Source organism: Littorina saxatilis, linkage group LG12 (assembly GCF_037325665.1).
Source record: "Littorina saxatilis isolate snail1 linkage group LG12, US_GU_Lsax_2.0, whole genome shotgun sequence".
Lineage (NCBI taxonomy): Eukaryota > Metazoa > Mollusca > Gastropoda > Littorinimorpha > Littorinidae > Littorina > Littorina saxatilis.
This window is the reverse complement of record NC_090256.1, coordinates 62,475,773-62,481,772: the sequence shown is the minus strand read 5'-3', so window position 1 is coordinate 62,481,772 and position 6,000 is coordinate 62,475,773.

Sequence of the window (6,000 nt, the reverse complement as noted above, 5' to 3'; positions counted from 1 at the left end):
GTATTAAGGGCCCGAGTGTGGTCCCTGCAAAGAAGGATGAAAACACCAAGAAAGACTAACACAAGTCGCGTAAGGCGAAAATACAATATTTAGTCAAGTAGCTGTCGAACTCACAGAATGAAACTGAACGCAATGCCATTTTTCAGCAAGACCGTATACTCGTAGCATCGTCAGTCCACCGCTCATGGCAAAGGCAGTGAAATTGACAAGAAGAGCGGGGTAGTAGTTGCGCTAAGAAGGATAGCACGCTTTTCTGTACCTCTCTTTGTTTTAACTTTCTGAGCGTGTTTTTAATCCAAACATATCATATCTATATGTTTTTGGAATCAGGAACCGACAAGGAATAAGATGAAAGTGTTTTTAAATTGATTTCGACAATTTAATTTTGATAATAATTTTTATATATTTAATTTTCAGAGCTCGTTTTTAATCCGAATATAACATATTTATATGTTTTTGGAATCAGCAAATGATGAAGAATAAGATAAACGTAAATTGGGATCGTTTTATAAATTTTTATTTTTTTTTACAATTTTCCGATTTTTAATGACCAAAGTCATTAATTAATTTTTAAGCCACCAAGCTGAAATGCAATACCGAAGTCCGGGCTTTGTCGAAGATTACTTGACCAAAATGTGAACCAATTTGGTTGAAAAATGAGGGCGTGACAGTGCCGCCTCAACTTTCACGAAAAGCCGGATATGACGTCATCAAAGACATTTATCAAAAAAATGAAAAAAAACGTTCGGGGATTTCATACCCAGGAACTCTCATGTCAAATTTCATAAAGATCGGTCCAGTAGTTTAGTCTGAATCGCTCTACACACACACACACACACACACACACACAGACACACACACACACACGCACATACACCACGACCCTCGTTTCGATTCCCCCTCGATGTTAAAATATTTAGTCAAAACTTGACTAAATATAAAAACGAAGCTATATATGTAAATAAGAGAGAAAGTAGAGAGATGGAGACAGTAAGAATTTTTCGTTTTAAAGAATTATGAAACAAGTGCTCGACAAAGCAGACAAAACAGACGGGAGGAGGATGATAAAGGGGAAGCATACAATGACCTATCTCACACAAGTTGGTTAACTCGGAACTCTAAGCGTACAACAGCATACCGTCTGTCTTCCTAATATAGGCATGAGACCAAGGGTAGGGCGGATGGTGGCGAGAGAGGTGAAGGGATGGGGAATGTTTACAGTGCCGTGAGCAGTGCCCACCAATGTTTAGCTCAGACTTAGTTCTATGCAGGAAATGCAGCGCGCTATTCTGGCCGTCTGGCTGACTGTCGTCCTCATCTCTAAGGCAGACTGATACCAAGTTACACCCGCCTTCAGGCTCAGGCATTTTAAAACGCTCGACTCAAGACTGAATATGCTGTATCCATCACAAGCATCAGCGCGTCAGCATTCAATACTCCACACTTTGTGTCCAGCACCACAAGAGAAAGAGCATCTCTGCTAACTTCATTAATGGAGGATAGCAATGTGCAGGCACTCAAAGTACAGTGTGGAACTACCCCTAGCGTGAGCACTGCAGGATTTAGAGTCGACAATGATTATGTCTCTAACAAAAGCATTTGTGCAAAATTCAGTTATGGGATATTATAGTGTTTGAGCAGTCCGCCCTTCAGATACAAAAGGGATGCAAAATTCATCGTCAAAGTAAGTGCAAGGCATGGTAAGACACCATTTCCAAAGACCAAAATACTGCAAGATCAGTGTTTGAGCCGTCGGAGACTGCCCTCGGCCTACTGAACATCACATAGAAGACCTATTCAATAATCTTCTTCCGTAGGCCGCTGTAATGCACAATCAGTGTTTGAGCAGTCTGAGGCTATCAATGGGAAAATGTACGTTACACAGAAGGGCTATTTAATCATCTTCTCGGCGTTTTACTCGCGTCTGAGATTAACTCAAACAACATACTGGCCCTTCCCTTTGGCAGTTTTTGGTCTTTGAAATTCACCTCAAAGTAACGTCCGTCCTAAACAAATTACTACAATACAACACAACAACAACAACAACAACAACAACAACAACAACAACAAGCGACTAACAAACAAGATCAACTTGTGAACAAGTGATTACTTTACATAACTGACATAGAAAGCGTAACTAAGCTGAATGCAAAAATAAATAGACAAGCAAAATGATGTTAGATTCGAATCAATGGAAGGTGATGCCAGTGTCGGCCTTTATCCTCCTCTTCGTTGTTTTCTTCCAAACAAGTGGAGGTGGGGGGGGGGGCTGTCAGATCTGAAACAAACGCTGCGGGAATGCAATTGCAATCGGCTTTTGTCACTGTTTTTATTTCCCATCACATGCGGGGAAGCTTTTAATACATGCCATGCATGTTTCTGCATCGTCCACTGCAATTGGCATGACCGTGCCGATTGCCTCCCCCAGGGCAGCGCGCTCCTGTGTTTTTGAAACAATTGTTTTAAAAAGAGTTTTGTTGGGGCGTTAGCAAAGTTGTACAGGCTGCAATGAGAAAGACAGATACAGAGACAGTTGCATTTCAGGACACACCGTTTGTGGAGTTCAAAGGAAGAGATGGGCGTGTACTTGTCGTAAAGACGTGACATATTTGCATGCAAAGTAACAACAAATAAACTGGCATGTATCACCAATACGAAAAGAGAATATTCGCACGTGTAAAAAAACAAATTGGATTGAGCCCTTGTTTTTTGCGCGGTTGAAACTGAATGTTTGAAATGTTCGCTGGTTTTGATCATACCTATGTAATCTTTCTTCTTCCTTCAGTACTAAAGCACTAGTCAATAAAGGTACTTGCAACTGTTACGCGACATACTGTTAACATGGAGAGTTTTTATTCAGAAAATGGTTAACGATATAACTATATACTAGCTATGTTTGCGACAAGAACCTCAAGATTCAGAAGAAAAAGAAGAAGAATATGAGTCTTTTTCTTCTTCGTTCCAAGTCATTTCTGAATACCAGTAGAGTGCTGGAAGATATATCTTAGTTTTCATTGTTGGAAACTTGGTAATGATATCAAGTATCCGAAGACTGAATATTTACAAAGAAAGGAGTGCTGAAATACCATGGTTTCGATACAAACTACGTCTATACTCCTCATCATCCCTCTCTCTATCCCATCCCCATCCCAACCTACCCTTTACCGATTCAGCTCAACCATAGACCATTTATCCTGGACCGCCAACTAGCTCTCTCTCCGCTCTTTCTCTCTATTACGAGGTAGCGGCCTCTCGCATTTAGGAACCTACGCTTACATGGCCTTTCAGAAATCAGGGGGATGTCATATCCGGTGTCGATTGTAAACATGGACGAAGTTGCCGAGGTAAGTTCTGAAAATGCTAAAATAAACTCAGCTAAAGTGCATATGGAACATGTTTTTCGATGAGTTTTGTTAAGTTTAGTTTGGAGTTTTGGAAAATCCAGTTCATTGTCACCTCCCATTGTCACAAATAACTGGAGCGTGCTTTCTTTTCACTGTCTTCGAATCGCTGGCTTTTCAAACCGGACGCTAAGCGCCCCTGAAAGTCGAGCGTCGTAACCTCGAAGGGTCACGTGACGAGTTGGCGGTCCAGGCTATTTTGGTCTATGGCTCAACACAATAATATCCCCCCTCCCCCCCCCCCTCCCCCCCCCCCCCCCGGCCTCACATCATCATCCCCTTGTTTTCTGCTCCTTACCCTTCCACCAACTCTGCACAAAGCAGTAATCGAGCACTGAGATAGTCTTGTCACGTCAGTGGCATTTCCCCTATTGGCGTTAACTGATCTTTGGGCGGTCGTTTTACCGGACGGTGTGGCCAGAAGAAAGGACATGACAAGGGTGAGTATTGGGGATCTCCTCTGATGCCACAGTCCTCTATGTTGCATAACCGTTTTATTGGTCAGTTGGTATTTGAAGTTAACATCAAAAGGAAAGTTCACAGACCTTTCGCACGAGAAGGGTTTGGTAGGAGTCTTCTTTCTGTGTGTTCGACACAACTTCCCAGACTTTTGGTACTAGTAGGAGTTGGCAGCTCAGTCTCTCAGTTCTGTGTGTTCCGCATGTTCCGATTACTAAACTTGATTCTTTGAGAGATGCTGTAACTCGTAGAAAGTTTTTATTTTTTTTATAATTTTGTTAGCAACGGATATCTTGGTGCATTTCTCGTGATTGCTGGGTTTTTTTTAACTCCATTTTATGTCGTCGTTTTAATAAGAGCAGATAGTAAGACGTCTCCCTAAGACCTTTATCCTTGTGCAATACGGATCTATCAATCTTTTTAGTGAGGGGAGTGCCATGACTAAAGAACGTGAGCGTGTAGGAGAATATTTTGAGTTAGGCCTATTTTACCATTTAGGCGACTGAATTTGTTTTTATTGCAGAGGAGTAACGTCTACTCGAACGACTATTTTTGCTATCAGGATAGCACTTTAATCTGTTAAGTTAAAGAGTTTTGGTACATAACTGTTCGGAAAAGAAAAGAAAAACAAGTCGCGTGAAGCGAAATAAAAACATTTGGTCAATCTGCCGGCCTGCAACTAAAATATCAACACCAAGGCTAGTAAAGGCTTGGCGAGCCGTAGACCAGGCACATTTTTAAAGTAAACATGACATATCTAGACATAATTTTAGATTTAAATACTTACTAAATGTAAAAAGAAGATGGAGATGACGCTGTTATTGCCCTTGATTGGTAGTCTGTAAGTTTGACTGGATTTCTCTCCATTCATTTCGGATACTTTATATCGTGAAGAAACTCTCTCTCTCTCACATACACCCCGAATGCCCCCCATAACACACATAACTCTCTCTCTCTCTCTCTCTCTCTCTCTCTCTCTCTCTCTCTCTCTCTCTCTCTCTCTCTCTCTCTCTCTCTCTCTCTCTCACATACACCCCGAATGCCCCCCATAACACATACAAGAAAATTTGCTGATTCAAATCAGCAGGTTCCCAGACGTTCCTTCATGTAATTTTTAGGTGAATGGTCAAAGTGGTTTCTTGCACACACTCAGTCATCTTGCACAACAATGCAACACAAAGGAACTTAGTCGATAAATATCGACAGGGGGCCGACAAATGGTTTAAATGTGAAATGTGTGTATATGGGTGTGGGTCTGAAACAAACAAACAAACAAACAAACCATGTGAACCCCAAAGTCATGCGCCCACACGAACACACACACACACACACACACCCACGCGCGGGCGCTGTAGAACACACACATAATATAGTAAATACTTCAACACAGTGTGCGTATAATGTTGTATTAATTTTGTTTAGTTTCACTTTCAAAGAAACCACAAAAAAGAAACCAACATGAACAACTTCAGAGCTCTTACTTTGATTACAAACTGCATGATTTGGATAAAAGTTGATCGGTTTGATCTAATGCTGATCTTTTGCAGGCTTTAGGTTTTTTTTCAGCGGCATAATTCAGTGCTTCGTCTCGTATCGAAAACAAAAGCAGACGACAAATTTAGTCAGTTGGAGTTGTCTCCCGTACTCCTGAAGCATGCACTGATCTAAAAATAATCCACTATTCAGTTTAGACAGGGACCTACATTAGGTCCGTGGTTTAGATCAATGCGCTGCACCGAGACGGTTATACCCAAACGGAATTCCCGACAAAAGAAAAGATCCGCACGCGGCACTTGCTGAACACGAGAGCGTTCGGTCTTTTAGAAGATTTGTATCTTGAAATGAAAATTAACGAATATCGCGCTGTCCGAAGGAATGGAGTACATATCGGACAATGACCACGCTCAGGCTAAAACGATAGGACGTCTGACCGACATGCGGCAATGTGAATCGGACATTTGGGGATTTTCATCGTTATATGTCCGATGTCCGACGCCTAACGACATCCCTGCCTACATTATTCTGATTGATCACAACCAAACCTACTATCATTGGACACATCCAAATGCAAGCGCCTGTTCTTGACAATTTCCCACTGACCTAAAAATAAAACCAGTGCAATTTCCTCGGTCGGGCTTTG